Source organism: Primulina tabacum, chromosome 10 (genome assembly GCF_025594145.1).
Source record: "Primulina tabacum isolate GXHZ01 chromosome 10, ASM2559414v2, whole genome shotgun sequence".
Taxonomy (NCBI): domain Eukaryota; kingdom Viridiplantae; phylum Streptophyta; class Magnoliopsida; order Lamiales; family Gesneriaceae; genus Primulina; species Primulina tabacum.
The window spans coordinates 39,519,903-39,546,442 of record NC_134559.1 but is presented as its reverse complement, the minus strand read 5'-3'; the positions used below and the strand labels follow the sequence as shown (position 1 = coordinate 39,546,442).

Here is a 26,540-nt window from a genome sequence, read left to right as displayed (position 1 = left end):
TTTCTCGAGGAAACGGGAGCTTAACAGAAGCGGAAAATCACAAATTAGAGGGTCTTAGAGAAGAAATTCTGCTAAAATCTCGCCAGCTCATTGCGGAGTAATGAGTCTCATTCGTTTGCCCGTTTACAATAAAATTAGGCTAAAATTTTGTCCAAATCCGGCATTGCCCGAGCTACGTTGATTTCACATGTCTTATCTGGTCCCGATCGAGATTCAGATGATTTGAGCCGAAAATCGTCTGTCAACAAGTAATCAATCAAAAATAGAAAAACACGAAAAAGGGTGCAACACGAGGACTTTCCAGGGGGTCACCCATTCTAGTACTGGTCTCGCCCAAGCACGCTTAACTTCGAAGTTCTGATGGGATCCGGTACATTAGTGCTGGTATGATCGCACCCGGCAATGAGTGGGATGTTTATTCTTATATCCCTCGAGTACGTGTGGCGCGGGCGGCGATGGACAACATGCGGCACTGCTCTCGCCCAATCAGAACCATGAAGTTAAGCGTTCGAGCGCGATGGCAGAGCTAGGATGGGTGACCTCCCAGAGAAGTCCTCGTGTCGCGACCGTTTACAAAAATTATGGCTAAAACAGTCGAAATAATTGTTTTAATGAGTTAACCGTCTCCGGAGTAATCTGTGTCAAACCCTTACGCACAGAACCGGCTCATGACAACAAAAATTGCTAAATGTTTCCATAAAATAGAAAAAAAAATAAGAAGAAGAAAATAGCGAATGTAAAGCAATTATTATGCCTGAGATATGATAAAATGGAACATAAATCGAATTTCGAACTTCCTAAGCGGATTTCTCGAGGAAACGGAAGCTTAACAGAAGCGGAAAATCGCAAATTAGTGGGTCTTAGAGAATGAATTCTGCTAAAATCTCGCTAGCTCATTGCGGAGTAATGAGTCTCGTTCGTTTGCCCGTTTACAATCAAATTAGCCTACAATTTTGTCCAAATCCGGCAGAGCCCGAGCTACGTTAATTTCACATGTCTTATCTCGTACCGATCGAGATTCAGATGATTTGAGCTCAAAATCGTCTGTCAACAAGTAAACAAAAATAGAAAAACACGAAAATGGGAGCAACACGAGGATTTCCCAGGGGTCCACCCATCCTAGTACTGCTCTCGTCCAAGCACGCTTAACTTCAGAGTTCTGATGGGATCCGGTGCATTAGTGATGGTATGATCGCATCCGACATAAGTGGGATGTTTTTTCTTATATCCCTCGAGTACGTGTGGAGCGGGCGGCGATGGAGAACACGGGCACTGCTCTCGCCCAATCAAAACCACGAAGTTAAGCATTCTGGCGCGATGGAGCGGGCTCGGATGGGTGACCTCCTTGAGAAGTCCTCGTGTCGCGACCGTTTACGGAAATTATGGCTAAAACAGTCGAAATAATTGTTTTAATGAGTTAACCGTCTCCGGAGTAATCTGCGTCATACCCTTCCGCACAGAACCGGCTCATGACAACAAAAATTGCTAAATTTTTCCATAAAATAGAAAAAAAAATAAGAAGAAGAAAATAGCGAATGTAAAGCTATTATTATGCCTGAGATACGATAAAATGGAACATGAATTTAATTTCAAACTTCCTAAGCGGATTTCTCGAGGAAAATGAAGCTTAACAGAAGCGGAAAATCGCAAATTAGAGGGTTTTAGAGAATGAATTCTGCTAAAATCTCGCCAGCTCATTGCGGAGTAACGAGTCTCGTTCGTTTGCCCGTTTACAATCAAATTAGCCTACAATTTTGTCCAAATCCGGCATTGCCCGAGCTACGTTGATTTCACATGTCTTATCTCGTACAGATCTAGATTCAGATGATTTGAGCTGAAAATCGTCTGTCAACAAGTGAACAAAAATAAAAAAACAGGAAAATGGGAGCAACACGAGGATTTCCCAGGGGGTCACCCATCCTAGTACTGCTCTCGTCCAAGCACGCTTAACTTCAGTGTTCTGATGGGATCCGGTGCATTAGTGATGGTATGATCACATCCGACATTAAGTGGGATGTTTATTCTTATATCCCTGGAGTAAGTGTGGAGCGGGCGGCGATGGACAACACGCGACACTGCTTTCGCCCAATCAGAACCATGAAATTAAGCGTTCTGGCGCGATGGCAGAGCTAGGATGGGTGACCACCCCGGGAAGTCCTCGTGTCGCGACCATTTACGTAAATTATGGATAAAACAGTCAAAATAATTGTTTTTAATGAGTTAACTGTCTCCAGAGTAATCTACATCATACCCTTCCGCACAGAACCGGCTCACGACAACAAAAATCGCTAAATGTTTCGAGAAAATAGAAAAAAAAATAAGAATAAGAAAATAGCGAATGTAAAGCTATTATTATGCCTGGGATACGATAAAATGGAACAGGAATAAAATTTGGACTTCCTAAGCGGATTTCTCGCGTAAACAGAAGCTTAACAAAAGCGAAAAATCGCAAATTAGAGGGTCTTAGAAAAGGAATTCGGCTAAAATCTCGCCAGCTCATTGCGGATTAATGAGTCTCGTTCGTTTGCCCATTTACAATCAAATTAGGCTACAATTTTGTCCAAATCCGGCAGTGCATGAGCTAAGTTGATTTCACATGTCTTATCTGGTTCCAATCGAGGTTCAGATGATTTGAACCGAAAATCGTCTGTCAACAAGTAATCAAAAATAGAAAAACACGAAAAGGGGTGCAACACGAGGACTTCTGTGAGAACCCGGATTTTTCAAAGCAAAGCACCTTAAAAGCTCGGTAAGTAGCTCAAAAAGAAGCCGAGGCAACGTAAACTCTTGAGAATTGAGGGTACGTCACTCGGAAGAGGAAACCCTTACCTCACAAGCTAAAACCCTCAGCTCAAGGAAGCTCCAAAATTCTTGGAAAAGAAACCCCATGCTCATGAGCTCAATCTTTTACCTCAATGAAGCTCATTCTTTCTTGTCCTAAAAGAATAAAAAAAATAGAGCTAGGAGGAGAGCTAAAGCATTGGAAAAATTTAATGTGCAAGAAATTACCCTTGAGTAAACCAAGGAGAAAAGCTAAAGGATTGGATATATTTATGAACATTGAGTTAACCAAAGAAGGAGCTAAAAGAACTAAAGGTTTGGACAAACTTATTATACAAGTGATGACTATTAAGTTAACCAAGAAAGGGAGCTAAGGGAAGAGCTAAGAGGCTTGGACCAATTTATTGTGCAAGAATGGACTCTTTACTAAACCAAGGTGACCTTTGATGCTTGAGTTAACCTTGACCACATTGATGGCTTGCTTGGGCTCCAATATTTCGGCCATGGGGAGGGGAAAAGTCCATCCTTCACCTATAAATACCACCTCAACATGCTAAAGAAATCACACCCAAAAATCAGCAAGAAAAATCGGCTCATTTCCCTCCAAAACCACCTCTCGGCTGTCGCTTGCAAGAAGAAAGAAGGAGGAGTTGTTCCGGCTTTTCAATTCTGTGATTTGCTATCCACATCGTTGTGAAGATCATCTCCTGGTTCGGTCATCACTTGACCGAAATTCAACAAGTTTCGTTCGCCAAAGTTCTGCACATTTCGAACCGTAACTTCGAGAGTATTGTAAGTGGGTTTTTGATATGTATATTCGTTTGTATTTTTAAATCTTGAATATATAAGTCATGACATGTATGAATGTGTGTCCTCTTTTTTCGAAAACAGCATGATGACCGTCTTTTAAAATTTCGATCGATTATGTGTTTTCTTCTATGCTTCGAAATTCTTTGGTTCCGCTGAATCCGTCTGAAACTCTGATATCTGAAAACTCTGATACGTTCTGTCTTGTAAACTTTGAATTCTGTGTTGCACTGTTACAACTCGATTTGAAATGGGACGAGAATTGTAATTATGTCTGGCCCCCATTGGTGGGTATAAAACCATGTTCTGTCTCCTCCATTGGTGGGTATAAAACCGTGTTCTGGCCTCACCTCTTAGAGGACTAACATATTGGGGACAATTTGACCATGGAAATGAGATGAGTAACAGTGTTCTGTCTGTTCCGATCTGTTCTGTTCTGAATTTTTCTGATCTGTTTCTGAACTGCTCTGAATCTTCTGATAACCTCTGTCTCATATTTATTTTGTTTCTGTTATGATGAGTTAAAAATGATAAGATTTGAAAGTTTGTTAAAGAAATGTTTTAAAGATTAAGTTCTATATGTATCATAGGAAATCGATCGACCCCCACTTCCTGAGTGTTTCCCAAAACACTCACCCCTTACAAATTTCAGATTAAAATGAAGACCAACTGAATGAGGAAGAACAAGAAGCCTTATGGGGATGGTAGCCGATGAGCAAGATACAAGAAATCAAGACTTTATTTTCCTTTTGTTCAGTTTCCGCATTTGCAACTCTGATGTATTTTTATTCTATTGTCAATGTAAAGACAATGTTTTATTTATGAAAAAGACTGGTTTTTGGCATTTCGATACGAGGCTTAATTATTTTAAAGTAATTGTTAAAACAATGCCGGATGTCACAGGCGCTTCAGACACTTTGCGTGACATTTAAGTGGTATCAGAGCCGCCAGGTTCATAATCCTGCTGGGATTTTGACAGACAAAATTTGAAGAAGTCAAATTTTGGCAAAAGCCTAGTACATTCAGAAACAAACTCTCAATCTTTCCAAAATTCTTTGAGAAATTCGAAATCTATTTCCTTCAATCATTCTGAAATTTCTAGTATAGAAAGTTCCACGAAATCTTTGTTTCAATCAAAATTTTTTACCTTTCTATCCTTTACTTTGATACCATTATGAAATTTTACCTCAATTTATGGTCTTGTACTCGTGCTCAAGCCGCACTTCGCATGCGTCAACATTACTTGAGGAAAACAAGATAAACAAGAACTCACAAAGATTAAGAATCTGCTTCAAACTGATATACATAATCTCAACCATCACCTTGATCGAGCAAAGAGCCAGCTCGCCCTAACACTACACGTGGAATGACTAGTTTCCCTTAATCGAAAGTTGATAGTAAGGATTGAAACTTAGAAAAACCTTGCTAACCGTTCTCGTCATCAACATGAAGACCTTTCTAGCAAGCAAGAACGTTACATCGCCAAGCTTCATGGTGCAATGGATAGACTGCGCACCTTGTCGTGGAAAATGTGGAAGAAGAAGAAGAAGCACCTATGGATGTAGTGGAAAAAGAACAGTAATGTTGAGAGATGATAAAGTAGGCTAGACTGGTATTATGGTTAAATGATATGAAAGAAAAAAGTGTAACATTTCTTTGAGAATGTACATAGATAAGTTGAAATATATTTTGGGAACATACCTATCAAAGATAATTTGACTTATATTTTAGGGAATACAAATACTCTGATATAAGTTGACTTACATTTGGGAATTCTTCCGACTTAAGATGAAATGTTTGATTCGCGGATAATAAATTATTTATGAAAATATGAGATAAGAATTATATAAGTTTTGATATTCAGGTGTAAAAGTTGATTTTTATGTCAATAATTAACGGTATGGACATTTAAATTTGGGCTATTAAGCGATAAATTTAAATATGTAAGATTTTGGAATATTTAATAAAGTTAAGAAACAATAACTTAAGTTAAGAAATTAAGGTCATTACCTTAGGTAAATAAAGGGAGTTATGAGATATTGGTGGACATCAAGGGAAGTGTAGCATGCATAATAGGTTATGACTCTTCTTATAGTAAAAAGAAAAATAGGGGAAAGATTTGTAGAGAAAGACATCCAACGAAGCTTGTTTGTATTAAAGCATGTTAGGCTCATAGTTTTGATTAAAGACAGATTTAGTAAAAGAAGAATTGTTTGAGGAATTAATTTCTTCCGTACAATGTTGAAAGAAATTTTAACTAGGTTATTGGGACTTAAGTCAATAGGCTGATAAGGAGTTATGTTCTAAGATTATATATTGATTTTATGTTTGGAGATAGTAATCGTGATAATTTAGAACACAATAAGTATGGATACGCATATATTCAGTGCCGATTTTATTTAGTGTACTATGGTAAATTTCAACGTCATTCTGAGAATTGGTTGGTTGGACAAGAATCATGCAGTGTTAGATGGTCGAGGTAAGAATTCCAAACTCCAATCCAAGAATAAATCGTATTTTATGGCAAGGATAAGGAACAAAAATCCTTCCTTTCTGCTTCTCAAACTTAGAAAGCCATGGAGTATGGCTAAGAAGTCTAACTAGCGATAATGAGAGAAGAAAAAGAAGGAATTGAGCTCAAGATATAAAAATATTCCCGTGGTACGAGAGTTCTGGAAGCGTTACTTTGAATTATCTCAGATCGTGAAAGAATTCGAAAGTAACTTTATAGCTCGTGCTGCACCAATATCTAAAGAACCCTAGCAAATGGCTTCAGTTGAACTCAAGGAGATAAAAGTTCGATTCCAAGATTTGTTAGACAAAAACAAATCAGACCAAGTGCCTCTTCTTGGGGAGATTCAATCTTATTGGTACAGAAGAATGGTGAAAGTACAAGATAGTGTGTCATTCGACAAAGTACTATATGAGATCAAGAACAAATGTCATCTTTTAAGAATAGATGACCTTTTCTATCAGTTAAAAGGAGCTAAGATCTTTTCGAAGCTCTATCTAAGATCAGACTATCACAATTGAAGGCCAAGGCAGAGAATATTCCTAAAACAGCCTTAAAAAGAAAAGGGTATGGACACTATGAGTTCATGATAATACCTTTTGGCATGACCAATGCTCCAGCAACATTCATAGAACTCATGAACAGAGTGTTCAAGAAAATTCCTCGGCAAGTTTGTGGTAGCATTTATTGAAGACATTCTTGTATATTCAACAAGTGAGAAAGACCGCAAGGAAGATCTTCGTCTTGCTCCACCGATGCTCAGAGAAAAATAACTAAATACTAAATTTAAGAAATGTGAATTTTGATTAAAAAATGTCACATTCTTCGGTCATATAATATCTGAAATGGGCATATCAGTGGATCACCAATAAGGTGGAGGTAATCATAGACTGGCCTTGATCGAATACTGGAATAGAAATTTGAAGTTTTCGGGATTATTTGGCTATTAAGAAAATGTGTTGAAGGATTTTCTTCCGCTCACCAAGCTCACTCAGAAGAACTCTAAATTCAATTAGAGTGAAGAATGTGAGAAGAGTTTTTAGATCTTGAAAAAGAAACTCGTTTCTACGCTAGTATTAGTACTTCCTGAAGAAGGCAAGAATTTCACAATTTACAATGATGCATCAAAAGAGGATTGTGATGTGTTCTCATTCAAGAGGGCAATTAATTGCCTATGCATCGATGAAATTAAAACCATGTGAGCAAAATTATCCAACACATGATAGTGAATTAGCCACAATTATATTTGAGCCAAAGATCTAGAGAATCAATTTCTTTAGTGTCAAATGTGTGAAATTTATCAATCATCAAAGCCTCAAATACTATTCACACAAAAGGAATTAAACATGAGACAAAGACGGTGGATCGAACTATTGAAGATATTTTAGGGCGTGTGCCATGGACCTCGGACTCCAATAAACACCCCCCTTTGATTGAATTTGCCGATAACAATAATTATCATGGAAGTATTGAAATCAGAGAGAAAGCTATCATGGTACTTGAATTGTTGATAAAGTAGCTATTATCAAGGAAAAACGCAAGGCAGCTCATGATCGACAAAAGAGCTGGGCTTATTTAAAGTGAAGACCGTTGGAGTTTGAAAATGGTGTGAAAGCTTATGTTAAAGTTTCCCCAATGAAAGGAGTGGTTCGATTCAGCAATTCTAGAAAGATAACTCCAAGATATGTCGGACCCTTCGAAATACTGAGAAAAATGGAAAACCTAGCTTATCAGCGGGCTTTACCACCAGGCATGTCAAGGATTTACAACGTCTTCCATGTCTCACAGCTAAGGAAGTATGTCTCATATCCAAGTAGCATTCTTGAAATTGAACCGCTACTAATCAAAGGAAATGTGAACGAGGAAATGAAATATGAAGAAGTCCTTATTCAAGTAACACCAAATACCAAGTGCTGAGATGCCGAACAATTCCATATGTCAAGATACAATGGTCGAATCATATGGAACGAGAAGCAACTTGGGAATTTGAAGAACGTATGCGCACTCGACACCCTCACTTTTTAAAGATTTATCTAACTCAAGTTTCGAGGACGAAACTTCCAATAAGGAGGGTGGGATGTGAGAACCCGGATTTTTCAAAGCAAAGCACCTCAAAAAGCTCGAAAAGTAGCTCAAAAAAAAGATGAGGCAATGCAAAACCTTGAGAATTGAGGGTACGCCACTCGGAAGAGGAAACCCTTACCTCACAAGCTAAAACCCTCAGCTCAAGGAAGCTCCAAGATTCTTGGAAAAGAAACCCCATGCTCATGAGCTCAATCTTTTAGCTCAATGAAGCTCATTCTTTCTTGTCCTAAAAGAATAAAAAAAATAGAGCTAGGAGGAGAGCTAAAGCATTGGAAAATTTTAATGTGCAAGAAATTACCCTTGAGTAAACCAAGGAGAAGAGCTAAAGGATTGGACATATTTATGACCATTGAGTTAACCAAATAAGGAGCTAAAAGAACTAAAGGTTTGGAAAAACTTATTATACAAGTGATGACTATTGAGTTAACCAAGAAAGGGAGCTAAGGGAAGAGCTAAGAGGCTTGGACCAATTTATTGTGCAAGAATGGACTCTTTAGTAAACCAAGGTGACCTTTGATGCTTGAGTTAACCTTGACCACATTGATGGCTTGCTTGGGCTCCAATATTTCGGTCATGGGGATGGGAAAAGACCATAATTCACCTATAAATACCACCTCAACATGCTAAAGAAATCACACCCAAAAATCAGCAAGAAAAATTGGCTCCTTTCCCTCCAAAACCACCTCTCGGCTGTCGCTTGCAAGAAGAAAGAAGGAGGAGTTGTTCCGGCTTTTCAATGCTGTGATTTGCTATCCACATCGTTGTGAAGATCATCTCCTGGTTCGGTCATCACTTGGCCGAAATTCAACAAGTTTCGTTCGCCAAAGTTCTGCACATTTCGAACCGTAACTTCGAGAGTACTGTAAGTGGGTTTTTGATATGTATATTCGTTTGTATTTTTAAATCTTTAATATATAAGTTATGACATGCATGAATGTGTCCTCTTTTTTTGAAAACAGCATGATGACCGTCTTTTAAAATTTCGATCGATTATGTGTTTTCCTCTATGCTTCGAAATTCGTTGGTTCCGCTGAATCCGTCTGAAACTCTGATATCTGAAAACTCTGATAAATTCTGTCTGGTAAACTTTGAATTCTGTGTTGCACTATTACAACTCGATTTGAAATGGGACGAGAATTGTAATTCTGTCTGGCCCACATTGGTGGGTATAAAACCATGTTCTGTCTGGCCCCCATCGGTGGGTATAAAACCGTGTTTTGGCCTCAACCCTTAGAGGACTAACATATTGGGGACAATTTGACCATGGAAATGAGATGAGTAACAGTGTTCTGTCTGTTCCGATCTGTTCTGTTCAGAATTGTTCTGATCTGTTTCTGAACTGCTCTGAATCTTCTGATAACCTCTGTCTCATATTTATTTCGTTTCTGTTATGATGAGTTAAAAGTGATAAGATTTGATAGTTTGTTAAAGAAATGTTTTAAAGATTAAGTTCTATATGTATCATTGGAAATCGATCGACCCCCACTTGCTGAGTGTTTCCCAAAACACTCACCCCTTACAAATTTCAGATTAAAATGAAGAGTAACTAAATGAGGAGGAACAAGAAGCCTTCTGGGGATGGTTGCCGATGAGCAAGATACAAGAAATCAAGACTTTATTTTCCTTTTGTTCAGTTTTCGCATTTGCAACTCTGATTATTCTTATTCTATTGTCAATGTAAAGACAATGTTTTATTTATGAAAAAGACTGGTTTTAGTCATTTCGATACGAGGCGTAATTGTTTAAAACTAATTGTTAAAACAATGCCGGATGTCACATGCTCTTCGAACACGGGGCGTGACAACTTCCCGGGGGTGACCCATCCTAGTACTGCTCTCGCCCAAGCACGCTTAACTTCGGACTTCTGATAGGATCCGGTGCATTAGTGCTGGTATGATCGCACCCGACATTGAGTGGATGTTTATTCTTATATCCCTCGAGTACGTGTGGAGCGCGCGGCGATGGACAACACGCGACACTGCTCTCGCCCAATAAGAACCATGAAGTTAAGAGTTCTGGCGCGATGGCAGAGCTAGGATGGGTGACCTCCCCGAGAAGTCCTCGTGTCGCGACGGTTTACGTAAATTATGGCTAAACAGTCGAAATAATTGTTTTTAATGAGTTAACCGTCTCCGGAGTAATCTGCGTCATACCATTTCGCACAGAACTGGCTCAGGACAACAAAAATCGCTAAATGTTTCCAGAAAATAGAAAAAAAAATAAAAATAAGGAAATAGCGAATGTAAAGATATTATTATGCCTGGGATACCATAAAATGGATCCGAAATCGAATTTCGGACTTCCTAAGGGGATTTCTCGAGGAAACATAAGCTTAACAGAAGCGGAAAATCGTAAATTAGTGGGTCTTAAAGAAGGAATTCGGCTAAAATCTCGCCAGCTCATTGCGGAGTAATGAGTCTCGTTCGTTTGCCCGTTTACAATCAAATTAAGCTAAAATTTTGTCCAAATCCGGCAGTGCCCGAGCTACGTTGATTTCACATGTCTTATCTGGTCCCAATCGAGATTCAGATGATTTGAGCCGAAAATTATCTGTCAACAAGTAATCAAAAATCGAAAAACACAAAAAGGGGTGCAACATGAGGACTTCCCAAGAGGTTACCCATCCTAGTACTGTTCTCGCCCAAGCACGCTTAACTTCAGAGTTCTGATGGGATCCGGTGCATTAGTGCTGGTATGATCGCGCCAGACATTGAGTGGGATGTTTATTCTTATATACCTCGAGTACGTGTGGCGCGGGCGGAGATGGACAACACGCGGCACTTCTCTCGCCCAATCAGAACCATGAAGTTAAGCGTTCTGGCGCAATGGCAGAGCTAGGATGGGTGACTTCCCCGGGAAGTCCTCGTGTCGCGACGGTTTACGTAAATTATGGCTAAAACTGTCAAAATAATTGTTTTTAATGAGTTAACGGTCTCCGGAGTAATCTGCGTCATACCCTTTCGCACAGAACTGGCTCACGACAACAAAAATCGCTAAAGGTTTCCAGAAAATAGAAAAAAAAATAAGAATAAGAAAATAGTAAATGTAAAGCTATTATTATGCCTGGGATACGAGAAAATGGAACCGGAATCGAATTTCAAACTACCTAAGCGGATTTCTCGAGGAAACGGAAGCTTAACAGAAGCGAAAAATCGCAAATTAGAGGGTTTTAGAGAAGGAATTCGGTTAAAATCTCGTTAGCTCATTGCGGAGTAATGAGTCTCGTTCGTTTGCCTAATTACAATCAAATTAGGCTACAATTTTGTCAAAATCCGGCAGTGCCCGAGCTACTTTGATTTCGCATGTCTTATCTGGTCTCGATCGAGATTCAGATGATTTGAGCCAAAAATCGTCTGTCAACAAGTAATCAAAAATAAAAAAACACGAAAAGGGGCGCAACACGAGGACTTCCCAGGGGGTCACCCATCCTAGTACTGCTCTCGCCCAAGCAAGCTTAACTTCGGAGTTCTGATGGGATCTAGTGCATTAGTGCGGGTATGATCGCACCCGAAATTGAGTGGGATGTTTATTCTTATATCCCTCGAGTACGTGTGTAGCGGGCGGCGATGGACAACACGCGGCACTGCTCTCGCCCAATCAGAACCATGAAGTTAAGCGTTCTGGAGCGATGGCAGAGCTAGGATGGGTGACCTCCCTGGGAAGTCCTCGTGTCGCGACCGTTTACTTAAATTATGGATAAAACAGTCGAAATAATTGTTTTTAATGAGTTAACCGTCTCCGGAGTAATCTGCGTCATACCCTTCCGCAGAGAACCGACTCACGACAACAAAAATCGCTAAATGTTTCTAGAAAATAGAAAAAAAATAATAAGGAGAAAATAACGAATGTAAAGCTATTATTATGCCTGGGATACGATAAAATGGAACCAGAATCGAATTTCGGACATCCTAAACGGATTTCTCGAGGAAACGGAAGCTTAACAGAAGCGGAAAATCCCAAATTAGAGCGTCTTAGAGAAGAAATTCGGCTAAAATCTCGCCAGCTCAGTGCGGAGAATGAGTCACGTTCGTTTTCCCGTTTACAATCAAATTAGGCTACAATTTTTTCCAAATCTAGCTGTGCCCCGAGCTACGTTGATTTCACATGTCTTATCTAGTCCCGATCGAGATTCAGATGATTTGAGCCAAAAATCGTCTATCAACAAGTAATCAAAAATAGAAAAACACGAAAAGGGGTGCAACACGAGGACTTCCCAGGGGGTCCACCCATCCTAGTACTGCTCTCGCCCAAGAACGCTTAACTTCGGAGTTCTGATTGGATCCGGTGAATTAGTGCTGGTATGATCGCACCCGACATTGAGTGGGATGTTTATTCTTATATCCCTCGAGTACGTGTGGAGTGGGCGGCGATGGACAACACGTGGCACTGCTCCCGCCCAATCAGAACCATGAAATTAAGCGTTCTGGCGCGATGGCAGAGCTAGGATCGGTGACCTCCCTGGGCAGTCCTCGTGTCCCGACCGTTTACGTAAATTATGGCTAAACAGTCGAAATAATTTTTTTTAATGAGTTAACCGTCTTCGGAGTAATCAGCGTCATACCCTTTCGTACAGAACTGGCTCACGACAACAAAAATCGCTAAATGTTTCCAGAAAATAGAAAAAAAATAATAATAAGAAAATAGCGAATGTAAAGCTATTATTATCCCTGGGATACGATAAAATGGAGCCGAAATAAAATTTCGGACTTCCTAAGCTGATTTCTCGAGGAAACGGAAGCTTAACAGAAGCGGAAAATCGCTAATTAGAGAAGGAATTCAGCTTAAATCTCGTCAGCTCATTGCGGAGTAAGGAATCTCGTTCGTTTGCCTGTTTACAATCAAATATGGCTACAATTTTGTCCAAATCCGGCAGCGCCCGAGCTACGTTCATTTCACATGTCTTATCTAGTCCCGATCGAGATTCAGATGATATGAGCCGAAAATCATCTGTCAACAAGTAATCAAAAATAGAAAAACACGAAAAGGGGTGCAACACGAGGACTTCTCAGGGGATCACCCATCCTAGTACTGCTCTCGCCCTAGCACGCTTAACTTCGGAATTCTGATGGGATCCGGTGCATTAGTGCTGGTATGATCGCACCCGACATTGAGTGGAATGTTATTCTTATATCCATCGAGTACGTGTGGAGCGGGCGGCGATGGACAACACGTGGCACTGCTCTCGACCAATCAGAACCATGAAGTTAATCGTTCTGGCGCAATGCCAGAGCTAGGATGGGTGACCTCCCTGGGAAGTCCTCGTGTCGCGACCGTTTATGTAAATTATGGATAAAACAGTCGAAATAATATTTTTTAATGAGTTAACCGTCTCCGGAGTAATCTGCGTTATACCCTTCCGCACAGAGTCGGCTCACGACAACAAAAAACGCTAAATGTTTCCAGAAAATAGAAAAAAAATAAGAAAAAGAAAATAGCAAACGTAAAGCTATTATTATGCCTGAGATACGATAAAATGGAACCGGAATTGAATTTCGGACTTAGAGAAGGAATTTGGCTAAAAGGAAACTTAACAGAAGCGGAAAATCGCAAATTAGCGGGTCTTAGAGAAGGAATTTGGCTAAAATCTCGCCAGCTCATTGCGTAATAATGAGTCTCGTTCGTTTGCCTGTTTAAAATCAAATTTGGCTACAATTTTGTCCAAATTCGGCAGTGCCCGAGCAACGTTGATTTCACATGTCATATCTGGTACCGATCGAGATTCAGATGATTTGAGCCCAAAATTGTCTGTCAACAAGTAATCAAAAATAGAAAAACACGAAAAGGGGTGCAACACGAGGACTTCCCAGGGGGTCACCCATCCTAGTACTGTTCTCGTCCAAGAACGCTTAACTTCGTAGTTCTGATGGGATCCGGTGCATTGGTGCTTGTATGATCGCACCCGACATTGAGTGGTATGTTTATTCTTATATCTCTCGAGTACGTGTGGAGCGGGCGGCGACGGACAACACGCGACACTGCTCTCGCCCAATCATAACCATGAAGTTAAGCGTTCTGGCGTGATGGCAGAGCTAGGATGGGTGACCTCCCTGGGAAGTCCTCGTGTCGCGACCGTTTATGTAAATTATGAGTTAACCGTCTCCGGAGTAATCTGCGTCATATCCTTTCGCACAGAACTGGCTCACGACAACAAAAATCGCTAAATGTTTCCAGAAAATAGAAAAAAAAATAGTAATAAGAAAATAGCGAATGTAAAGCTATTATTATGCTTGGGATACGATAAAATGGAACCGCAATCGAATTTGGGACTTCCTAAGCGGATTTCTCGAGGAAACGGAAACTTAACAGAAGCGGAAAATAGCAAATTTGAGGGTCTTAGAAAAGGAATTCGGCTAAAATCTCGCCAGCCCATTGCGGAGTCTCGTTCGTTTGCCCGTTTACAATAAAATTAAGCTACAATTTTGTCCAAATCCCGCAGTGTCCGAGCTACGTTGATTTCACATGTCTTATCTGGTCTTGATCGAGATTCAGATGATTTGAGCCGAAAATCATTTGTCAACAAGTAATCAAAAATATAAGAAAACGAAAAGGGGTGCAACACGAGGACTTCCCAGGGGATCACCCGTCCTAGTACTGCTCTCGCCCAAGCACGCTTAACTTCGGAGTTCTGATGGGATCCGGTGCATTGGTGCTGGTATGATCGCACCCGACATTGAGTGGGATGTTTATTCTTAAATTCATCGAGTACCTGTGGAGCGGGCGGCGATGGACAACACGCGGCACGGCTCTCGACCAATCAAAACCATGAAGTTAAGCGTTCTGGCGCGATGGCAGAGTTAGGATGGGTGACCTCCCTGGGAAGTCCTCGTGTCGCGACCGTTTACGTAAATTTTAACTAAAACAGTCGAAATAATATATTTTAATGAGTTAACCGTCTCCGGAGTAATCTGCGTCATACCCTTCCGCACAGAACCGGCTCACAACAACAAAAATCGTTAAATGTTCACAGAAAATAGAAAAAAAATAAGAAGTAGAAAATAGCGAATGTAAAGCTATTATTATGCTTGGAATACGATAAAATGGAACCTGAATCGAATTTCGGACTTCCTAAGCGGATTTCTCGAAGAAACGGAAGCTTAACAGAAGAGGAAAATCGCAAATTAGAAGGTCTTAGAGAAAAAATTCGGCTAAAATCTCATCAGCTCATTGCGGAATAATGAGTCTCGTTCGTTTGCCAGTTTACAATCAAATTATGGTACAATTTTGTCCAAATCCGGCAGTGCCTGAGCTACGTTGATTTAACATGTCTTATCTGGTCCAAATCGAGATTCAGATGATTTGAGCCGAAAATCGTCTGTCAACAAATAATCAAAAATAGAAAAACACGAAGAGGGGCGCAACACAAGGATTTCCCAGGGGGTCACCCATCCTAGTACTGCTCTCGCCCAAGCACGCTTAACTTCTGAGTTATGATTGAATCCGGTGCATTAGTGCTGGTATGATCGCACCCGACATTGATTAGGATGTTTATTCTTATATCTCTCGAGTACGTGTGAAGCGGGCGGAGATGTACAACACGCGGCACTGTTCTCGCCCTATCAGAACCATGAAGTTAAGCGTTCTGGCACGATGGCAGAGCTAGGATGGGTGTCCTCCCTGGGAAGTCCTCGTGTCACGAGCATTTACGTAAATTATGGCTAAAACAGTCGAAATAATTGTTTTTAATGAGTTAACCGTCTCCGGAGTAATCTGCGTTATACCCTTCCGCACAGAACCAGCTCACGACAACAAAAATCGCTAAATGTTCTAAGAAAATAGAAAAAAATAAGAATAAGAAAATAGCGAATGGAAAGCTATTATTATCCCTGGGATACGATAAAATGGAACCGAAATCGAATTTCGGACTTCCAAAGCGGATTTCTCGAGGAAACGGAAGCTTAGCAGAAGCGGAAAATCGCAAATTAGATGGTCTTAGAGAAGGAATTTGGCTAAAATCTCGTCAGCTCATTGCGGAGTAATGAGTCTCGTTCGTTTGCCCGTTTACAATCAAATAAGGCTACAATTTAGTCCAAATCTGGCAGTGCCCGAGGTACGTTGATTTCACATGTCTTATCTGGTCCCGATCGAGATTCAGTTGATTTGAGCCGAAAATCTTCTGTCAACAAGTAATAAAAAATTGAAAAACACGAAAAGGGGTGCAACACGAGGACTTCCCAGGGGGTCACCCATCCTAGTACGGCTCTCGCCCAACCACGCTTAACTTCAGATGTCTGATGGGATCCGGTGCATTAGTGTTGGTTTGATCGCACCCGACATTGAGTGGGATGTTCATTCTTATATCCCTCGAGTACATGTGGAGCGGGCGGCGATGGACAACGCGCGGCACTGCTCTCGCCCAATCATAACTATGAAGTTAAGCGTTCTGGCACGATGGCAGAGCTAAGATGGGTGACCTCCCTGGGAAGTCCTCGTGTCGCGACCGTTTACGTAAATTATGGCTAAAAGAGTCGAAATAATTGTTTTTAATGAGTTAACCGTCTCCGGAGTAATCTGTGTCATACCCTTCCGCACGGAACCGGCTCATGACAACAAAAATTGCTAAATGTTCTAAGAAAATAGAAAAAAATAAGAATAAGAAAATAGCGAATGTAAAGCTATTATTATCCCTGGGATACGATAAAATGGAACCGAAATCGAATTTCGGACTTCCAAAGCTGATTTCTCGAGGAAACAGAAGCTTAACAGAAGCGGAAAATCGCAAATTAGAGGGTCTTAAAGAAGGGATTCGGCTAAAATCTTGCCAGCTCATTGCGGAGTAATGAGTCTCGTTCGTTTGCTTTTTTACAATCAAATTAGGCTAAAATTTTGTCCAAATCCGGCAGTGCCCGAGCTACGTTGATTTAACATCTCTTATCCGGTCCCGATCGAGATTCAGATGATTTGATCCGAAAATCGTTTGTCAACAAGTAATCAAAAATAGAAAAACACGAAAAGGAGTGGCAACACAAGGACTTCCCAGGGGGTCACCCATCCTAGTACTGGTCTCGCCCAAGCACGCTTAACTTTAGAGTTCTGATGGGATCCGGTGAATTAATGCTGGTATGATCGCACCCGACATTGAGTGGGATGTTTATTTTTATATACCTCGAGTACGTGTGGCGCGGGCGGAGATGGACAACACGCGGCACTGCTCTCGCACAATCAGAACCACGATGTTAAGCGTTCTGGCGCGATGGCAAAGCTAGGATGGGTGACCTCCCTAGGAAGTCTTCGTGTCGCGACCGTTTACGTAAATTATAGCTAAAACAGTCGAAATAATTGTTTTTAATGATTTAACCGTCTCTGGAGTAATCTGCATCATACCCTTCCGCACAGAACCGGCTCGCGAAAATAAAAATCGCTAAATGTTCCCAGAAAATAGAAATAAAATAAGAAGAAGAAAATAGCGAGTGCAAAGATGTTATTATGCTTGGGATACGATAAAATTAAGCCAGAATCGAATTTCGGACTTTCCAAGCGGATTTCTCAAGGAAACAGAAATTTAACAGAATCGAAAAATCGCAAATTAGAGGGTCTTAGAGAAGGAATTCAGCTAAAATCTCGCCAGCTCATTGCGGAGTAATGAGTCTCGTTCGTTTGCCCGTTTACAATCAAATTAGGCTACAATTTTGTCCAAATCCTGCAGTTCTCGAGCTATGTTGATTTCACATGTCTTATCTTGTCCTGATCGAGATTCAGATGTTCTTAGCCGAAAATCATCCGTCAACAATTAATCAAAAATAGAAATACACGAAAAGGCATGCAACACGAGGACTTCCCAGGGGGTCACCCATCCTAGTACTGGTCTCGCCCAAGCACGCTTAACTTCGGATTTCTGATGGGATCCGGTGCATTAGTGCTGGTATGATCACAACAAACATTGAGTGGGATGTTTATTCTTATATCCCTGAAGTACGTGTGGCGCGCGCGGCGATGGACTACATGCGGCACTTCTCTCGCCCAATCAGAATCACTAAGTTAAGCGTTCTAGCGTGATGGCAGAGCTAGGATGGGTGACCTCCTTGGGAAGTCCTCGTGCCGCGACCGTTTACGTAAATTATAGCTTAAACAGTCGAAATAATTGTTTTTAATGAGTTAACCGTCTCTAGAGTAATCTGCGTCATACCCTTCCGCACAGAACCGGCTCACGTTTACAAAAATCGCTAAATATTCCCAGAAAATAGAAAAAATAATAAGAAGAAGAAAATAGCGAATGTAAAGCTATTATTATGCCTGGGATACGATAAAATGGAACCGGAATCGAATTTCGGACTTCCTAAGCGAATTTCTCGAGGAAACGGAAGCTTAATAAGAGCGGAAAATCGCAAATTAGAGGGTCTTAGAAAAGGAATTCGGCAAAAATCTCGCCAGCTAATTGCCGAGTAATGAGTCTCGTTCGTTTGCCCGTTTACAATCAAATTAGGCTACAATTTTGTCCAAATCCGGCAGTGCCCGAGCTTCGTTGATTCAGATGATTTAAGCCGAAAATCGTCTGTCAACAAGTAATCAAAAATAGAAAAACACGAAAAGGGGTGCAACACGAGAACTTCCCAGGGGGTCACCCATCCTAGTACAGGTCTCGCCCAAACACGCTTAACTTCGGAGTTCTGATGGGATCCATTGAATTAGTGCTGGTATGATCGTACCCGACATTGAGTGGGATGTTTATTCTTATATCCCTCGAGTACGTGTGGAGCGGGCGGCTATGGACAAGACGCGGCACTGCTCTCGCACAATCGGAACCATGATGTTAAGCGTTCTGGCACGATGGCAGAGCGAGGATGGGTGACCTCCCTGGGACGTCCTCGTGTCGCAACCGTTTACGTAAATTATAGCTAAAAGAGTCGAAAAAATGGTTTTTATTAAGTTAACCATCTCCGGAGTAATCTACGTCATGCCCTTCCGCACAAAACCGGCTCACGACAACAAAATCGCTAAATGTTCCCAAAAAATAGAAAAAAATAAGAAGAAGAAAATAGCGAATGTAAAACTATTATTATGCCAGGAATACGATAAAATGTAACTGGAATCGAATTTCGGACTTCCTAAACGGATTTCTCGAGGAAACGGAAGCTTAACAGAAGCGGAAAATTGCAAATTAGAGGGTCTTAGAGAATGAATTCGGCTAAAATATCACCAGCTCATTGCAGAGTAATGAGTAGAGAAGGAATTCGGCTAAAATCTCACCAGCTCATTGCAGAGTAATGAGTCTCGTTCGTTTGTCCGTTTACAATCAAATTAGGCTACAATTTTGTCCAAATCCGGCAGTGCCCGAGCTACTTTGATTTCACATGTCTTATCTGATCCGATCGAGATTTTGAAGATTTGAGCCAAAAATCGTCCGTTACTAATTAATCAAAAATAGAAAAACACGAAAAGGGGTGCAACACGAGGATTTCCCCGGGGTCACCCATCCTAATACTGCCCTCGCCCAAGCACGCTTAGCTTCGGAGTTCTGATGGGATCCGATGCATTAGTGCTGGTATGATCGCACCCGACATTGAGTGTGATGTTTATTCTTATATATCCCTCGAGTACGTGTGGAGCGGATGATGATGGACAACACGCGGCACTGCTTTCGCCCAATTAGAACCATGAAGTTAAGCTTTCTGGCGCGATGGCAGAGCTAGGATGGGTGACCTCCCTAAGAAGTCCTCGTGTCGCGACCGTTTACGTAAATTATGGCTAAAACAATCGAAAAAATTGTTTTTAATGAGTTAACCATCTCCGGAGTAATCTGCGTCATACCATTCCGCACAGAACCGGCTCACGTTTACAAAAATCGCTAAATATTCCCAGAAAATTGAAAAAAAAATAATAAGAAGAAAATAGCGAATGTAAAGCTATTATTATGCCTCGGATACGATAAAATGGAACCGGAATCGAATTTCGGACTTCCTAAGGGGATTTCTCGAGGAAACGGAAGCTTAACAGAAGCGGAAAATCGCAAATTAGTGGGTCTTAAAGAAGGAATTCGGCTAAAATCTCGCCAGCTCATTGCGGAGTAATGAGTCTCGTTCGTTTGCCCGTTTACAATCAAATTAAGATAAAATTTTGTCCAAATCCGGCAGTGCCCGAACTACGTTGATTTCACATGTCTTATCTGGTCCCGATCGAGATTCAGATGATTTGAGCCCAAAATCGTCTGTCAACAAGTAATCATAAATAGAAAAACACGAAAAGGGGTGCAACACGAGGACTTCCAAGGGGGTCACCCATCCTAGTACTGCTCTTGCCCAAGCATGCTTAACTTCGGAGTTCTGATGGGATCCGGTGCATTAGTACTGGTATGATCGCACCCGAAATTGAGTGGGATGTTTATTCTTATATCCTTCGAGAACGTGTGGAGCGGCGGAGATGGAGAACACGCGGCACTGCTCTCGCCTAATCAGAACCATGAAGTTAAGCGTTCTGGCGCGATGGCAGAGCTAGGATGGGTGACCTCCCTGGGAAGTCCTCGTGTCGCGACCGTTTAATTAAATTATGGATAAAACAATCGAAATAATTGTTTTTAATGAGTTAACCGTCTCCGGAGTAATCTTCGTCATACCCTTCCCCACAGAACCCTCAAGACAACAAAAATCGCTAAATGTTCCCAGTAAATAGAAAAAAATTTAAGTAGAAAACAATTGCGAATGTAAAGCTATTATTATGCCTGGGATACGATAAAATGGAACCGGAATCGAATTTAGAACTTCCTCTCAAGGAAACAGAAGTGGAAAATCGCAAATTAGAGGGTCTTAGAGAAGGAATTCGTCTAATACTCGCCACCTCGTTGCGGAGTATTGAGTCTCGTTCGTTTGCCCGTTTACAATCAAATTAGGCTACAATTTTTCCAAATCCGGCAGTGCCCGAGCGACGTTGATTTCACATGTCTTATCTGGTCCCAATCGAGATTCAGATGATTTGAGCCGAAAATCGTCTGTCAACAAGTAATCAAAAATAGAAAAACACGAAAAGAGGTGCAACACGAGGACTTCCCAGGGGGTCACCCTTCCTGGTACTGGTCTCACCCAAGCACGCTTAACTTCGGAGTTCTGATGGGATCCGGTGCATTAGTGCTGGTATGATCGCACCCGACATTGAGTGGTATGTTTATTCTTATATCCCTTAAGTACGTGTGGAGCGGGCGGCGATGGACAACACGCGGCACCGCTCTCGCCAAATCGGAACCATGAATTTAAGCGTTCTGGCGCGATGCCAGAGCTAGGATGGTTGACCTCTCTGGGATGTCCTCCTGTCGCGACCGTTTACGTAAATTATAGCTAAAACAGTCGAAATAATTGTTTTTAATGAGTTAACCGTCTCCGGAGTAATCTGCGTCAAGAGAAACAGAAGCTTAACAGTAGCGAAAAATCGCAAATTAGATGGTCTTAGAGAAGGAATTCGGCTAAAATCTCGCCATCTCATTGCTGAGTAATGAGTGTCGTTCATTTGGCCGTTTACAATCAAATTAGCCTACAATTTTATCCAAATCCAGCAGTGCCCGAGATACGTTTATTTCACATGTCTTATCTGGTCCCGATCGAGATTCAGATGATTTGAGCCGAAAATCGTCTGTCAACAAATAATCAAAAATAGAAAAAAACGAAAAGGGGTGCTACACGAGGACTTCCCATGGGGTCACCCATCCTAGTACTGGTCTCAACCAATGACGCTTAACATCAGAGTTCTGATGGGATCCGGTGCATTAGTGCTGGCATGATCGCTCCTTACATTGAGTGGGATGTTTATTCCTATATCCCCCGAGTACGTGTGGCGCGAGCGGCAATGGACAACACGCGGCACTGCTCTCGCACAATCAGAACCATGAAATTACGCGTTCTGTCGCAATGGCAGAGCTAGTATGGGTGACCTCCCTCGGAAGTCCTCCTGTCGCGATCGTTTACGTAAATTATAGCTAAAACAGTAGAAATAATTGTTTTTAATGAGTTAACCGTCTCCGGAGTAATCTGCGTCATACCCTTCCGCACAGAACCGGCTCACGACAACAAAAATCGCTAAATGTTCCTATAAAATAGAAAAAAAAAATAAGAAGAAAAAAATAGTGAATGTAAAGCTATTATTATGCCTCGGATACGATAAAATGGAACCGGAATCTAATTTCGGACTTCCTAAGCGGATTTCTCGAGAAAACAGAAGCTTAACAGAAGAGGAAAATCGCAAATTAGAGGATCTTAGAGAAGGAATTCGGCTAAAATCTCGCCAGCTATTTGCGGAATAATGAGTCTCGTTCGTTTGCCCGTTTACAATCAAATTAGGCTACAATTTTGTCCGAATCCGGCAGTGCCCGAGCTACGTTGATTTCACATGTCTTATCTGGTCCCGATCGTTATTCAGATGATTTGAGCCGAAAATCGTCTGTCAACAAGTAATCAAAAATAGAAAAACACGAAAAAGGGTGCAACACGAGGACTTCCCACGGGGTCACCTATCCTAGTACTGTTCTCGCCCAAGCACGATTATCTTCGGAGTTCTGATGGGATTCGGTGCATTTGTGCTGGTATGATCGTACCCGACATTGAGTGGGATGTTGATTCTTATATCCCTAGAGTACGTGGTGCGCGAGCGGCGATGGACAACACGCGGCACTGCTCTCGCCCAATCAGAACCATTAATTTAAGCATTCTGGTGCGATGGCAGAGCTAGGATGGGTGACCTCCCTGAAAAGTCCTCGTGTCGTGACATTTTACGTAAATTATATCTAAAACAGTCGAAATAATTGTTTTTAATTGTTTTTAATGAGTTAACTATCTCCAGAGTAATCTGCGTCATACCCTTCCGCATAGAACCGTCTCATGACAACAAAAATCGCTAAATGTTCCCAGAAAATAGAAAAAAATAATAAGAAGAAAATAGCGAATGTAAGTCTATTATTATGCTTTGGATACGATAAAATATAACCGGAATCGAATTTCGGACATCCTAAACGGATTTCTCGAGGAAACGGAAACTTAACAAAAGCGGAAAATCGCAAATTAGAGGGTCTTAGAGAAGGAATTCGGCTAAAATCTCGCCAGCTCATTGCGGAGTAAGAGACTCGTTCGTTTGCCCGTTTACAATCAAATTACCCTACAATTTTGTCCAAATCCGGCAGTGCCTAAGCTATGTTGATTTCACATGTCTTATCTGGTCCCGATCGAGATTCAGATGATTTGAGCCAAAAATCGTCTGTCAACAAGTAATCTAAAATAGAAAAACACGAAAATCGGTGCAACCCGAGGAATTTCCAGGGGGTCGCCCATCCTAGTACTGGTCTCGTCCAAGCACGCTTAACTTCGGAGTTCTGATGGGATCCGATGCATTAGTGCTGGCATGATCGCTCCCGAAATTGAGTGGGGTGTTTATTCTTATATCCCTCGAGTACGTGTGGAGCGGGCGGCGATGGACAACACGCGGCACTGCTCTTACCCAATCAGAACCATGAAGTTAAGCATTCTGGCGCAATGACAGAGCTAGGATGGGTGACCACTCCTGGAAGTCCTCGTGTCGCGAACGTTTACGTAAATTATGGCTATAACAGTCGAAATAATTGTTTTTAATGAGTTAACCATCTCCGGAGTGATCTGCGTCATACCCTTCCGCACAGAACCGGCTCACGACAACAAAAATCGCTAAATGTTCCCAGAAATAGAAAAAAAATAAAAAGAAGAAAATAGCGAATGTAAAGCTATTATTATGCCTCGAATACGATAAAATGGAACCGAAATCGAATTTCGGACTTCCTAAGCGATTTCTCGAGGAAACGGAAGTTTAACAGAAGCGGAAAATCGCAAATTAGAGGGTCTTAGGGAAGGAATTCGGCTAAAATCTCGCCAGCTCATTGCGGAGTAAGAGTCTTGTTCGTTTGCCCGTTTACAATCAAATTAGCCTAAAATTTTGTCCAAATCCGGCAGTACCCGAGCTACGTTGATTTCACATGTCTTATGTGGTCCCGATCGAGATTCAGAAGATTTGAGCCAAAAATCTTTGTCAACAAGTAATCAAAAATAGAAAAACACGGAAAGAGGTGCAACACGAGGACTTCCCAGGGTGTCGCCCATCCTAGTACTGGTCTCGCCAAAGCACCCTTAACTTTGGAGTTCTGATGGGATCCGGTGCAATATTGCTGGTATGTTCGCATCCGACATTGTGTGAGATGTTTATTCTTATATCCCTCGAGTACGTGTGGCGCGGGCGGCGATGGACAACACGCGGCACTGCTTTCGCCCAATCAGAACCATGAATTTAAGCGTTCTGACGCGATGACAGAGCTAGGATGGGTGACCTCCCTTGGAAGTCCTTGTGTCGCGACCGTTTACATAATTATAGCTAAAACAGTCGAACTAATTATTTTTAATGACTTAAACGCCTCCGGAGTCATCTGCGTCATGCCCTTATGCACCGAACCGGCTCACGACAACAAAATCGCTAAATGTTCACAGAAAATAGAAAAAAATAAGAAGAAGAAAATAGCGAATGTAAAGCTATTATTATGCCCGGGATACGATAAAATGGAACCGGAATCGAATTTCGGACTTCCTTAACGGATTTCTCGAGGAAACAGAAGCTTAACAGAAGCGGAAAATCGCAAATTAGAGTGTCTTAGTGAAAGAATTCGGCTAAAATCTCGCCAGCTCATTGTGGAGTAATGAGTCTCGTTCGTTTGCCCGTTTACAATCCAATAAGCCTACAATTTTGTCCAAATCCTGCAGTGTCCGAGCTACGTTGTTGTCACATGTCTTAACTGGTCCTAATCGAGATTCAGATGATTTGAGCCGAAAATAGTCTGTCAACTAGTAATCAAAAATAGAAAAACACGAAAAGGGGTGCAACACGAGGACTTCCAAGGGGGTCACCCATCCTAGTACTGCTCTCGCCCAAGCACGCTTAACTTCGGAGTTCTGATGGGATCCGGTGCATTAGTGCTGGTATGATCGCACCCGACATTGAGTGGGATGTTTATTCTTATATCCCTCGAGTACGTGTGGAGCGGGCGGCGATGGACAACACGCGGCACTGCTCTCGCCCAATCAGAACCATGAAGTTAAGCGTTCTGGCGCAATGAAAGAGCTATGATGGGTTACCTCCCTTGGAAGTCCTTGTGTCGCGACCGTTTACATAAATTAAAGCTAAAACAGTCGAAATAATTGTTTTTAATGAGTTAACCGTCTCCGGAGTAATCTACGTCATACCCTTCCGCACAGAACCGACTCACGACAACAAAAATAGCTAAATTTTCCAAGAAAATAGAAAAGAAAATAAGAAGAATAAAATAGCAAATGTAAAGCTATTATTATGCCTGGGATACGATAAAATGGAAACGGAATCGAATTTCGGACTTCCTAAACGGATTTCTCGAGGAAACAGAAGTTTAACCGAAGCGAAAAATCGCAAATTAGAGGGTCTTAAAGAAATAATTCGGCTAAAATCTCGCCAGCCCATTACGGAGTACTGAGTCTCGTTCGTTTGCCCGTTTATAATCAAATTAGCCTACAATTTTGTCCAAATCCGGCAGTGCCCGAGCTACGTTGATTTCACATGTCTTATCTGGTCCGATCGAGATTCAGATAATTTGAGCCGAAAATTGTCTGTAAACAAGTAATCAAAAATAGAAAAACACAAAAAGGAGAGCAACACGAGGACTTACCAGGGGGTCACCCATCTTAGTACTGGTCTCGCCCAAGCACGCTTAACTTCGGAGTTCTGATGGGATCCGGTGCATTAGTGCTGGTATGATCGCTCCCGACATATAGTGGGATGTTTATTATTACTTCCCTCGAGTACGTGTGGCGCGGGCGGCGATGGACAACACGCGGCACTACTCTCGCCCAATCAGAACCATTAAATTAAGCGTTCTGGCGCGATGGCAGAGCTAGGATGGGTGACCTCCATGGGAAGTCCTCGTGTCACGACCGTTTACGTAAATTATGGATAAAACAGTTGAAATAATTGTTTTTAACGAGTTAACCGTCTCCGGAGTAATATGCGTCCTACCCTTCCGCACAAAACCTGCTCAAGACAACAAAAATCGCTAAATGTTCCTAGAAAATAGAAAAGAAAATTATAAGAAGAAAATAGCGAATGTAAAGCTATTATTATGCCTGGGATACGATGAAATGGAACCGGAATCGAATTTCGGACTTCCTAAGCGGATTTTTCGAGGAAACGGAACCTTAACAGAAGCGGAAAATCGCAAATAAGAGGGTCTTAGAGAAGGAATTCGGCTAAAATCTCGCCAGCACATTGTGGAGTAGTGAGTCTCGTTCGTTTGCCCGTTTACAATCAAATTAGCCTACAATTTTGTCCAAATCCGGCAGTGCCCGAGCTACGTTGATTTAACATGTCTTATCTGGTCCCGATAGAGATTCAGATGATT

The 26,540-nt window shown here is 41.6% G+C and overlaps 20 non-coding genes and 4 pseudogenes across 20 annotated transcripts; all 24 read right to left on the bottom strand.

The window, feature by feature from the left end:
• Positions 1-279: 279 nt before the first annotated feature.
• Positions 280-398, bottom strand: LOC142515637 (5S ribosomal RNA). The gene has a single exon (XR_012811471.1). It is a non-coding gene; the product is annotated as a 5S ribosomal RNA (ribosomal RNA).
• Positions 399-1,081: 683 nt separating this feature from the next.
• Positions 1,082-1,200, bottom strand: LOC142510285 (5S ribosomal RNA). Its single transcript, XR_012808408.1, has one exon. It is a non-coding gene; the product is annotated as a 5S ribosomal RNA (ribosomal RNA).
• A 682-nt stretch (positions 1,201-1,882) lies between these two features.
• Positions 1,883-2,001, bottom strand: LOC142509786 (5S ribosomal RNA). Its single transcript, XR_012807941.1, has one exon. It is a non-coding gene; the product is annotated as a 5S ribosomal RNA (ribosomal RNA).
• Positions 2,002-9,970: 7,969 nt separating this feature from the next.
• Positions 9,971-10,090, bottom strand: LOC142512604 (5S ribosomal RNA; annotated as a pseudogene).
• Positions 10,091-10,772: 682 nt separating this feature from the next.
• On the bottom strand, positions 10,773-10,891 carry LOC142506317 (5S ribosomal RNA). The gene has a single exon (XR_012804612.1). It is a non-coding gene; the product is annotated as a 5S ribosomal RNA (ribosomal RNA).
• Positions 10,892-11,575: 684 nt separating this feature from the next.
• LOC142515666 (5S ribosomal RNA) lies at positions 11,576-11,694 on the bottom strand. Its single transcript, XR_012811500.1, has one exon. It is a non-coding gene; the product is annotated as a 5S ribosomal RNA (ribosomal RNA).
• A 683-nt stretch (positions 11,695-12,377) lies between these two features.
• On the bottom strand, positions 12,378-12,497 carry LOC142507159 (5S ribosomal RNA). The gene has a single exon (XR_012805421.1). It is a non-coding gene; the product is annotated as a 5S ribosomal RNA (ribosomal RNA).
• A 672-nt stretch (positions 12,498-13,169) lies between these two features.
• On the bottom strand, positions 13,170-13,288 carry LOC142513433 (5S ribosomal RNA). Its single transcript, XR_012809380.1, has one exon. It is a non-coding gene; the product is annotated as a 5S ribosomal RNA (ribosomal RNA).
• A 679-nt stretch (positions 13,289-13,967) lies between these two features.
• Positions 13,968-14,086, bottom strand: LOC142508421 (5S ribosomal RNA). The gene has a single exon (XR_012806633.1). It is a non-coding gene; the product is annotated as a 5S ribosomal RNA (ribosomal RNA).
• Positions 14,087-14,732: 646 nt separating this feature from the next.
• LOC142513544 (5S ribosomal RNA) lies at positions 14,733-14,851 on the bottom strand. Its single transcript, XR_012809485.1, has one exon. It is a non-coding gene; the product is annotated as a 5S ribosomal RNA (ribosomal RNA).
• Positions 14,852-15,534: 683 nt separating this feature from the next.
• Positions 15,535-15,653, bottom strand: LOC142507789 (5S ribosomal RNA). Its single transcript, XR_012806034.1, has one exon. It is a non-coding gene; the product is annotated as a 5S ribosomal RNA (ribosomal RNA).
• A 682-nt stretch (positions 15,654-16,335) lies between these two features.
• Positions 16,336-16,454, bottom strand: LOC142508027 (5S ribosomal RNA). The gene has a single exon (XR_012806261.1). It is a non-coding gene; the product is annotated as a 5S ribosomal RNA (ribosomal RNA).
• Positions 16,455-17,137: 683 nt separating this feature from the next.
• Positions 17,138-17,256, bottom strand: LOC142508338 (5S ribosomal RNA). Its single transcript, XR_012806557.1, has one exon. It is a non-coding gene; the product is annotated as a 5S ribosomal RNA (ribosomal RNA).
• Positions 17,257-17,939: 683 nt separating this feature from the next.
• On the bottom strand, positions 17,940-18,058 carry LOC142516424 (5S ribosomal RNA). The gene has a single exon (XR_012812219.1). It is a non-coding gene; the product is annotated as a 5S ribosomal RNA (ribosomal RNA).
• Positions 18,059-18,711: 653 nt separating this feature from the next.
• On the bottom strand, positions 18,712-18,830 carry LOC142507709 (5S ribosomal RNA). Its single transcript, XR_012805958.1, has one exon. It is a non-coding gene; the product is annotated as a 5S ribosomal RNA (ribosomal RNA).
• Positions 18,831-19,560: 730 nt separating this feature from the next.
• Positions 19,561-19,678, bottom strand: LOC142514226 (5S ribosomal RNA). The gene has a single exon (XR_012810130.1). It is a non-coding gene; the product is annotated as a 5S ribosomal RNA (ribosomal RNA).
• Positions 19,679-20,364: 686 nt separating this feature from the next.
• Positions 20,365-20,483, bottom strand: LOC142515063 (5S ribosomal RNA). The gene has a single exon (XR_012810926.1). It is a non-coding gene; the product is annotated as a 5S ribosomal RNA (ribosomal RNA).
• A 658-nt stretch (positions 20,484-21,141) lies between these two features.
• On the bottom strand, positions 21,142-21,260 carry LOC142514563 (5S ribosomal RNA). Its single transcript, XR_012810451.1, has one exon. It is a non-coding gene; the product is annotated as a 5S ribosomal RNA (ribosomal RNA).
• Positions 21,261-21,776: 516 nt separating this feature from the next.
• LOC142512364 (5S ribosomal RNA) lies at positions 21,777-21,895 on the bottom strand (annotated as a pseudogene).
• A 685-nt stretch (positions 21,896-22,580) lies between these two features.
• Positions 22,581-22,699, bottom strand: LOC142509588 (5S ribosomal RNA). Its single transcript, XR_012807755.1, has one exon. It is a non-coding gene; the product is annotated as a 5S ribosomal RNA (ribosomal RNA).
• Positions 22,700-23,390: 691 nt separating this feature from the next.
• On the bottom strand, positions 23,391-23,509 carry LOC142510683 (5S ribosomal RNA; annotated as a pseudogene).
• Positions 23,510-24,188: 679 nt separating this feature from the next.
• Positions 24,189-24,307, bottom strand: LOC142511804 (5S ribosomal RNA; annotated as a pseudogene).
• A 680-nt stretch (positions 24,308-24,987) lies between these two features.
• On the bottom strand, positions 24,988-25,106 carry LOC142508075 (5S ribosomal RNA). The gene has a single exon (XR_012806307.1). It is a non-coding gene; the product is annotated as a 5S ribosomal RNA (ribosomal RNA).
• Positions 25,107-25,789: 683 nt separating this feature from the next.
• Positions 25,790-25,908, bottom strand: LOC142514083 (5S ribosomal RNA). Its single transcript, XR_012809994.1, has one exon. It is a non-coding gene; the product is annotated as a 5S ribosomal RNA (ribosomal RNA).
• Between the last annotated feature and the right edge of the window lie 632 nt (positions 25,909-26,540).